The sequence below is a fragment of the Acartia tonsa genome, chromosome 4 (genome assembly GCF_053477335.1).
Source record: "Acartia tonsa isolate MP-2025a chromosome 4, ASM5347733v1, whole genome shotgun sequence".
NCBI classification, from domain to species: Eukaryota; Metazoa; Arthropoda; class Copepoda; order Calanoida; family Acartiidae; genus Acartia; species Acartia tonsa.
In genome coordinates, this window is record NC_137263.1 from 53,150,488 (window position 1) to 53,160,122 (window position 9,635).

General features: G+C 29.0%; 1 protein-coding gene across 1 annotated transcript in view; it reads right to left on the reverse strand.

Annotated features, from left to right (window-relative positions):
• Positions 1-9,635, reverse strand: part of LOC145317760 (uncharacterized) — a 138,373-nt gene that overhangs the window by 118,466 nt on the left and 10,272 nt on the right. The gene's annotated exons all lie outside the window — the stretch shown is intronic.

Below are 9,635 nucleotides of genomic sequence, written 5' to 3' on the forward strand. Positions count from 1 at the left end.
CCTTTTAATTAGTTAATTATATATTTGATTAAGTTATAATCCTATCATACCAATAGTGATCCTTACGTTTACAAATTTATATAAGCAATAAGTGAGTTATATGTGTGTTATATAGTGAATAAAAGTGATTATAGTTGAAGAGGTAAGGTAAGGAATATATAATCGTATATGTATTTAAATATGCTTTATTTAAATTTAGTTGCTTACTTTAAAAAACAAAGCTATTTACATATTTTGGGCGTGACTGTACAACTGAATAGCTCTTACAAAAAGTTTAAGGATGTTAGAATCTTTATAATATTTTATATTGATATCAATATAGGGAGGTTAATATTTGGATAAGTGCTTCTATAATATGCATTAATTATCTATGTAATTTAAGGACTGATATTTTTTATATACATTGATTCATCAATTTTAAACTAATGTTCCGTCTTTTCTTTTGAGCCTTGCTGTTATGGATATTGTCATTCTTGTTTATTGTGCAAAATTACGTAGTAAGGCTAGTAAATGATCACTTTTATAGAAATATTTCTGAAACAATTTTCTTCTAGAAGAAATTTATTCTTTAATTTTCATCCTTATATAACGTTGTAACGTTTATAATTTTAAGTTGTAGAAAATATTCCTTACCTATTTAAATAGTTTAATATTGAAACTGCACAGTGCAGTGTGGACAATAACAGTGTTTCAACAACTATAGACGTTTCTTGTCATTAGTGTTGAACATTGTTGAATATAACTTCTCTATATTAGAGATAGTGTGGACAATAATATTGTTGAATACTGATTTCTCTATATTAGAGATAGTCTGGACATTAACAGCATTTCAACAATTACAGACAATCGAATATTGAATATAATAATTTCTCTATATTAGAGATTTTTGTTAGAAAATTATTCATAGCTTGAACCTTTTACGAGGTAAGAATTTATACACCATATTTTTTTGGGAGGGGAGAATTTGATTAAATCTCGTTTTTGATTAAAATATTTTCTGTTAATTAAAAATTAACTATACTGCAGATCAGCAGAAAGTAAAAATTTAATACAGCATGACCCTCGAAAAAGTATTTTTAAGCATCTGCAGCCCTTATTTCTCAATGAATTATTAAAAAATGCATATGTCCTTGTTCTCCATAGTATTCCACGTAAGTAGATATAAAAATATTTTTTTTTACCCCCATTAACACCGGAGATTTTTAGAGCTAAAGTTTTGAAAAAGTGACTGAGAAAAAGAATTTTTTTTTGTTTCTCTTATTTTTTGGATGGTTATATTATGTTTTTCTGGCAATTGAATAATGAGACACAAAGAAAAACAAGTTAACTAAATATTTCTTTTTTATTCCACCAAAAAATATAAATTTTTAATGGCAAAAAATACTACTGAATGAATTGATTATTTGCAAATTTTAGGTTATTTATTAACCCTTATTTATAGAAAAGGATTAATTATGACAGTTGCTCCGCCTACTTTTCTGACATCTCAATTATTTAATAAGGGGTAAATTAAGCTTTTTAGACTAAAAAATCATTATGTTTTATTTTTATTTTCTTTATAACTTTTTTGTTATTAAAGTTAGGATTGTGAAACAAAAACAATTTTCCTGCTATATTCATAGAGATTTATTTGGTTTTTTAATCTTAAACAATTTTGCCTAATAAGTAAGTTTTTCAAAATATCATTAAACTAAAAAGACTCAAAAAATATGTGTAAAAAATACTTTTTACTCAAAAACTAAATTTTTTATTTCATTTTGTATAAAGTTTCTGCTAGTAACAAAAATAAAAGGATTTCTAGCTTAATTTTGCTAAAAAAGTCGTATCATGTTAAAAGTTTCTTTTTCCTCAGTCACTTTTTCAAAACTTTAGCACTAAAAATCTCCGGTGTTAATGGAGGTAAAAAAAAATATTTTTATATCTACTTACGTGGAATACTATAGAGAACAAGGACATATGCATTTTTTAATAATTCATTGAGAAATAAGGGCTGCAGATGCTTAAAAATACTTTTTCGAGGGTCATGCTGTATATTTTACATTTTAAGTCGTACATTTATCTCTTATAGCATATCAAAACAAAAACAAAAATATTTATCTCATTGTATCAAAACAATATTTCTCACTAGTCATTTTCATTTCTAGTCTCAAAATGGAGAAAGTAAAAAGCTTGATGATGAAAAACTTTTCTGGTTTACCTGTAATTATTCCATCTTTGGAAACTTTTGGTGATGGTGACTGCTTTTTACGAAGTTTACTTCAACATAAAGTTTAAAGTGATTATCAAAAACAAAATGAATCCCATTTCCAATATATATTCTCAAATTCATTTATACGAGACGTTGAAAATGAATATAATGTGACATATGAAAATGTTGATTTTGACATTAATAATGAAAGTGAAGAATCTACCAATGAAAGCCCACATAAGTTTTTAAAAGTTTTGCGTAAAGCAATAGTTTACAAAGCTAGACACTTTTATACTGATGAAGGAATGATATTAGAAGATGAAAGTGAATGGGAGGAAGCCAAAAAAGACCATACCCATGACTTATTTGATTTAATAGTTCCATTTATGTCCCACATTCTTAAAAGGCATTTTTTAATATTTGATGAAAAAAAACAAAAAAATCATACCTCAAAGTGGCAATTCGCTTGTACCTGATGATACTCTAAATGTGACAAATGATGAGCCAATATTACTCGCCAGAATATTAATTGGCCAAGAAAGAGGTGGTTTTCAACAAGATGCCCATTACCAAATCCTTTTATCATCAGACACTAATTTCTGGCATTCATATGCATTAACAAAGTGTCGATTGTTGCAGCAAATAAGTCCCTCCCAGGCAAGAGATAAAATAATATTGGTTTAGTAATAAATTTTTTGGTAGTTGGAAAAAGGAAACATACCATTGATTTTTTTTAGATCAGGTTAGGAATAAAGATTTGAAAACCCTATAGTTTAGACATAGACGTCCATAGATTACCCCCCCCAAACGATTTTGGGGGTGCCGTAGGCACCCCCAAATTTTTTTTTCATTTTACCCCCCTCATTTAAAATTTACCCCTACCTTGGGGGTGCCGTAGGCACCCCCAACCATTTAGGTGGGGGTATTTACCCCCCCAAACAATTTTGGGGGGGTAAATACCCCCCCCAAAATAAAAAAATCTCTAATAAAAATTTTTAATACTATATATTTAATAAAATTTAAATTACCCCCCCCAAAAATTTTACCCCGGGGGTAAATTTTGGGGGGGTTAAACTAAATTTACCCCTGCCAACAGATTTCAGGGGGGGTAATTACCCCCCCCAAGCAAATTTTACCCCGGGGTAAAAATTTTGGGGGGGGGTAAAAAAAATTTGCGGCGCGCTTCGCGCGCAGTTTTACCCCTTTCAAAAACGAATTACCCCCCCCTCAAAAAATTTTTACCCCCCCCCCAAAAAAAAAGCTTGAACGCCCCTGAGTTTAGAGTCCCCCGCAGTGGCCAAAAATTTAAATAAGAAATAAAAGATGGGGTTTCTGTGGTCCAAAAGTAGGTTTGAGTGTAAGTGTCCAATCGTACTTAAGATATAGATTGGTTAAGTTGAAGTGGGAAGGTATTCTATTGCAAGAAACTTGGTTTAATTCAAATTCAGGTTAGATTGGATTTTCAGTATTATTTTTTAAGTTTACTTAGTTAAAAAATTTTGTCTGTTTAAAACATAAGCACTAAAAAGATAAATACTTTATTTTTGATGTTCTAAATAATTTTGTTGTTTGCTAAATGATATTTACCATATTTAAACAAAAGATGTCTTAAATTATTTTTAACTTTTCTTTAAACATAAAAAAAGATATTTGAATTTTATTTTTTCTTTGTTTAATGACTTTAACATTTAACCATACTTCTAAAATCCAATTATTATATAATATTTCTGGCTACGTGCTAATGCTGAACAGTTTATCAAGAGGAAATGGTGTAGGGGCCTATTTAAGTGAAAATTACAGTAAATTATTCGACATTACAAAAATGGATTACCAAATTTCTGCATATTCTTCTCAAAACAGAGTTATCATAAATGTGTATTGTTCAAGTCGTGCCAACCACACAGATTTTATCAAGGATATTTTTGATTATATCAATAATAATTTGTCTGGAGATGAGGAAACTATTATTTGCGGTGATTTTAATATTCACTTTTCAGAAGATTCAAACAATATAGTGCTTTCTAAAATGAAAGAAAACAAATTTCAACAGTTAATAAATAAAGCCACACATATCAAAGGAAATATTATTGACCATGTATATGTTTGAAACATTAACTATAAGTGTAAAGTTGTTCACCAAAGCATTTCTTATTTTGACCATGATATACTATATCTTGTAAGAGAGTGAATTGCATCCTGTAAGAAAGTGAATAGCTGAAGAGTCCCCCGTGTTTAAAGAAGCTGGACTGAAAAAAACCCTACGGGTGATGTAAAAGATAACTATGAACTTAAAAATATAGTGTTCTAGGAATCTTTTGCGTTTCCTGTTTCCCTTTTCATCATAGATGTTCAAGTGTTACAATGTAAAATGTGTACAGAAATCATAACATTCAAAACACAGGAAAAAACACATATAAAAATAGCCAAAAACTTGATAAAAGGTAGTCTAGCCGCCATGGTTTTTTTCTTAAAACGACAGAAAATTTAATTTTTATATCCTTAACTTAAAAAATTTGGAAAATTGGACCATATACACTGAAGATATGGAGAAAAGTGTGAAAAAAAAATAAAAAATAGCCTAAAACCTGCTAAAAAGGCAGTCTGGCCGTCATGGTTGTTTTCTTTAAAAGACGGGAAGTTTAATTTTGATATCTATAATTGAAAAAATTTTGAAAATCAGTCCATAAACACTGAAGATTTGGAGAAAATGTGAAAAATATAGAAATAGCCTAAAACCTGCTAAAAAGACAGTCAGGCCTTCATGGTTGTTTTCTTTAAATGACAGGAAATTTAATTTTGATATCTATAACTGAAAAAAATTTGAAAATCGGTCCATAAACACTGAAGATATGGAGAAAAATGTAAAAAATATAAAAATAGCCTAAAACCTGCTAAAAAGCGGTCTGACCGCCAATGATGTTTTATGGTCAATTGTGCTCCTTAATGATGGGAATGTTGTCAAAAAAATTCAGCATTCTATCTTTTATAAGAGCTGAGTAAATCCTATTTCCCCCATAGCGTACGGACGGACTGATGGACTGACGGACTGACGGACAAAGTGAATTATAGAGTAGCTTCGCTACTAAAAATATACTATGACACCAGTAGAATCAGACTGCAGAGCCTAAATTTGAATTAAATCCTCAATAAACTTTTTTGGGGGGATTTAGATATTAATTTTTACTGTAACCATGATCATTTTGACCGAAGCAAAAGGTTTTTTTTTATTTGGGTAAAATTCGTAGCTTTTAGAGTGTTTTGCTTCATAAATATTGTATTCTGGTATAAAGTAAAATTAGGCCTTATGATTTTACTATAAAAATTCACTTTAAAGTTAATTCTTTATAATTTATCAACGAATTAACATTAACATGTTTGTGTTCTCTCACTTATTTTAAAAACATAAAAAATGGCTGTAAAGGGTTAAATGACAACAAATGTTTATGCAATACAACAATTTTTTTTTGTCACATATACAAATGTGTTATAAAATAAGATTATTCAAACTTATTTTTTAAAATAATTTTAAAAAGAATGTATCTTTTATGTGTATGGTTTTAATTCTTTTCATTTTAATTAAATAAAAATTATTTAACTACATTGGAAATAAGTCACTTTGTGAAAACACTCTTTTTTTGAATTGTTAGGAATTGAAATAAAACAAGAATTCTTATTGGTTAGATTTCAGAATTATTTGTTTTATTGTAAATGTTAGATTTTTCAATGAAATTAATTGTTTTGGAAAAAAAATTATTTCCAATGAACAGAGTAATGTTTTTTTTATTGTATCAATATAAAGTGAATTATATAAAAATGTTCTGTAAGCCACAATATTACCCGAAGTAAAAAAAGAGCTTTTGCTTCGGTCAAAATGATTACAGCAACACTAAAAATTTATTTTTAAATCCCCCAAAAAAAGTTTATTGGGGACTTAATTCAAATTTGGGCTCTGCAGTCTGATTCTATAGGTGTCCTAGTATATTTTTTACCCCCCATTCAAAAATAGGTTAAAAACAGTTTAAAGATAATCAGCGTATTTGTTAGCAAAGTTGAACAGTGTTAAGGGAAAAATCTAGCAAATTACAGTAGATGTATTTTTTACAAAATGAATCTTCGTTTTCTTTAGTTATTGAAATTATAAGCTTCAGACCCAAAAGAACCTTTATATCATAGTACCCAGCTAACATTTTCATTGAAATTAATTTAAAATTCATCTTTTTCGCTTACATCTATTCATTTAAAATCATCATGCCAGAAAAATGAAAATCAGGAATATTTCAGAATCAACTCCCTTCTAAAATGGCACCAATTTTGATGATTATAGAAATGAATTTTAAATGAAAATCATTTTTATGAAGACCTGACTTTTAAATGAAAATCATTTTTGTGGAGACCTGACTTTTAAATGACAGTCATTTTTGTGGAGACCTGACTTTTAAATGACAGTCATTTTTGTGGAGACCTGACTTTTGAATGACGCGGCATTAAAAATTCATTTAAAAATAATTAAACAAATGAAAATCTATAAAAAATATATATTTGGTAAATATTTCAATTGATCAGACATTTTTAACAGCACCACAATAATAGTTATTAATTGCATGGTGTTATAACAGCTTTCCGCAGGTACTAAAGTGAAAAATTAGAAGATTTCAACCAGTTTTGTTAGACCTTAGGGGCCGAGGCCCATGCTAACAGAACTGGTATTATCATGATTTTTATTAAAGTTCTAGGAAAATTGTCTACCTATAATATAATTTTATTAAATAATAATTACTATATTAGAAAGCAATACATGATTTTTCAGTATGGCTGATAACTGTTTCTAATCCAGCGGATATACATTGGTTTTGAAATTACATTACTTGTTTAGTTAATAAATTTCTTGCATTACATTACAATAACATGTGTTGCCATGTGTATTGGAAGTATAATAGTGTGATGCGTTTGTGAACTCGAACCTTTATCATTTTGTTTTCCTTATCATTAATGGCAGTTTGGAAAGCGCCGAGATTCAAATTGAAAGTTCATAATTGGACGCGGCAATCAAAACAACGCTTGCGCTTAGACCAAAACAAAGCTAGCGTGGCCATCTTTAATCTATCTTTCAAAATGTGCGGAATATCTGTGTGATAAAAAACCATGTATAGTCAGAATTGTGGTGTTGTCCGTACTGAAAAATACCTTTGAGTGCTTCCCGGCTTTACAGGAACAAAAACTTCGGTAAGAATTCTTTCTTTAAGCATTTTTAATGGAATGGAGTGATTTTTAAGACGACAAATTAATCTTTCATTTTTACTGAAATTAGACCAAGTAATTAATTTATTTTTGTATCAGAATATTTTAATAGTAGTCTATAATGATTTTGTTTATGAATTTCAAACTCGCATTTAATTTTGATTAATTTTAAGCAAAAAATAACCCTAGCCTTCTTATACATTTAAAATATAATTTCGAAGTCACGCAACCTCTCATAATGAATATTTATTTTATCAAAAAAGACGATTGTTCCAAATAAGAAAAAGATTTATTCTCTTTTACAAGATTTACTTTATCATGTATTTAACATTTTAATATTTGATTATTAATTTTGTTATTTTCTATTTCAGCATGACCGTTTTCATACAATAAATTGAATTAGTAACTATGCTGGTTTTGATTCTTGTGGGAAGTAGCAGGTTTCGTACGTCTGTACGTAAAGATCTGGTAAACGGCCAGCCAAATGCCGTTGTACCGAAACACCATGAAACATAAAACAAGGAAGACATATCCATAAAAGCGAAGCTTGAAATTAAGAAACAAAATTTCTAGTGTCAGAATAAGCAGAACATTAATTTTTAAATAGATAGAATTGTATGAATAAAATAATACTATGTATTAAAACAATTTTTAAAAATTGCTTATGAGGTATAGAAATTGTATGTATAAGTATTAAAAATGCATTATTAGACTAGGGTATTAAAATCCGCATTTGACACAAAAAAAAACCAAAAAAATATGATAAATAAGTAATAAGTAAAGATTGTTAACAGCTGTAAACAACTCTTTGGTATTGGAAGACGTTATCTTTGCTACACAGATAAACATCAAAAAAAATATCAAGCAGGCAAGAAATATATTAATGACTTTGGTTTTAGACTAGCAATTTAAAAAAATATCTATTTGAAAAGTACTGGCCAATTGATAATTATCTTTACCAAATTGGAATGTTTAAGTAAACAAGACATACACAGGGTCTTTAAAGAGAAATGTTTTATTATTGAGGTAAAATTAAAACTGTATTTAAGCAAATGTTCATCGAATTGCGGCGAAATGGTTAGCATTACTAAAAACAGATTTGCCTTATAAAGTTCTAAAACACTAAAGAAATATATCAAATTTATGAAAAAAAATGACTCATTCCTCACTCTTTTCTCTAGAAAGACCCTGAATTGATTACGAGATGGTTGCATTAAAGGAAGCCTGCAAGAAATACAGCGCTCTAACTGCTGAAAGACTGCCACAAGTAGACCCCATACACAAAATTTGAAGCCTCAAGCTTCAATAACAAAAAAGTTACGGACCTTCTAAAACGGCATTTTGTGTTACATGAATTTTTTGAAAGAAAATCAATGCTTCTATGAAAATTTTTAAAAATTAACTACGTTGCCGAGAAGCAAAATTAAAATCCCATCTTTGTCATATTTTTAGGTTGCCAGTAACCATACATATTTTGTTTAGCATTTGAGTTATAATTTTCATGTATAGCCGAGAAAAAATTCATTATTTTTTACATCAAATTGATAGAGCTTAGCAATACCGTTAACATCCCTACTTTCACGCTAGGTGGTGATGTGTATCTGAAGCTGTAGTTTTTTAACCAAAAAGATTATGTCGACGAATTAGAACAAAAATATAATTATATTTTTAAAACTCCAAAGGTTAATTTTCAACAAAAAAAACTTATTTGATATTTAATTTCGTCGACTTTAATATTATACAAAGAATATCTAAAAAAAAACACGATAATATTTACAGAACAGCAGACAGATTCAGTATGGCGTCACTCGTAAACATAACAGATACCTTCAACATTTTAAAATTGTGATAAAAGGTGGGTTCTATAAACAAAACTGTTACGGTATCGACAGCTGCAAATACGGTATCAACAACAAAAATCTGACGCTAGACGTTCAGAAGTCATCTCACGGTATACGCAATCGCTGTAACATATCGCTGTTATGACGTCATCTCACATTGCTGTAGATTTCACAGATGGATCAGGGAGATGTACAGCATCTCACAGTACAAGCTATCAAAAGCTGTCAAAATTCCTGCTTTTGCAGACGAAAATTATGTAAATAAAACAATAAATCATGCATTGAAAGCATGGTTTATGATGAAAAAAACGAGGCATTCTCAACAGATCTCTATGCAGGGGATGAAAAATTTTAAGTAAAAATATTTG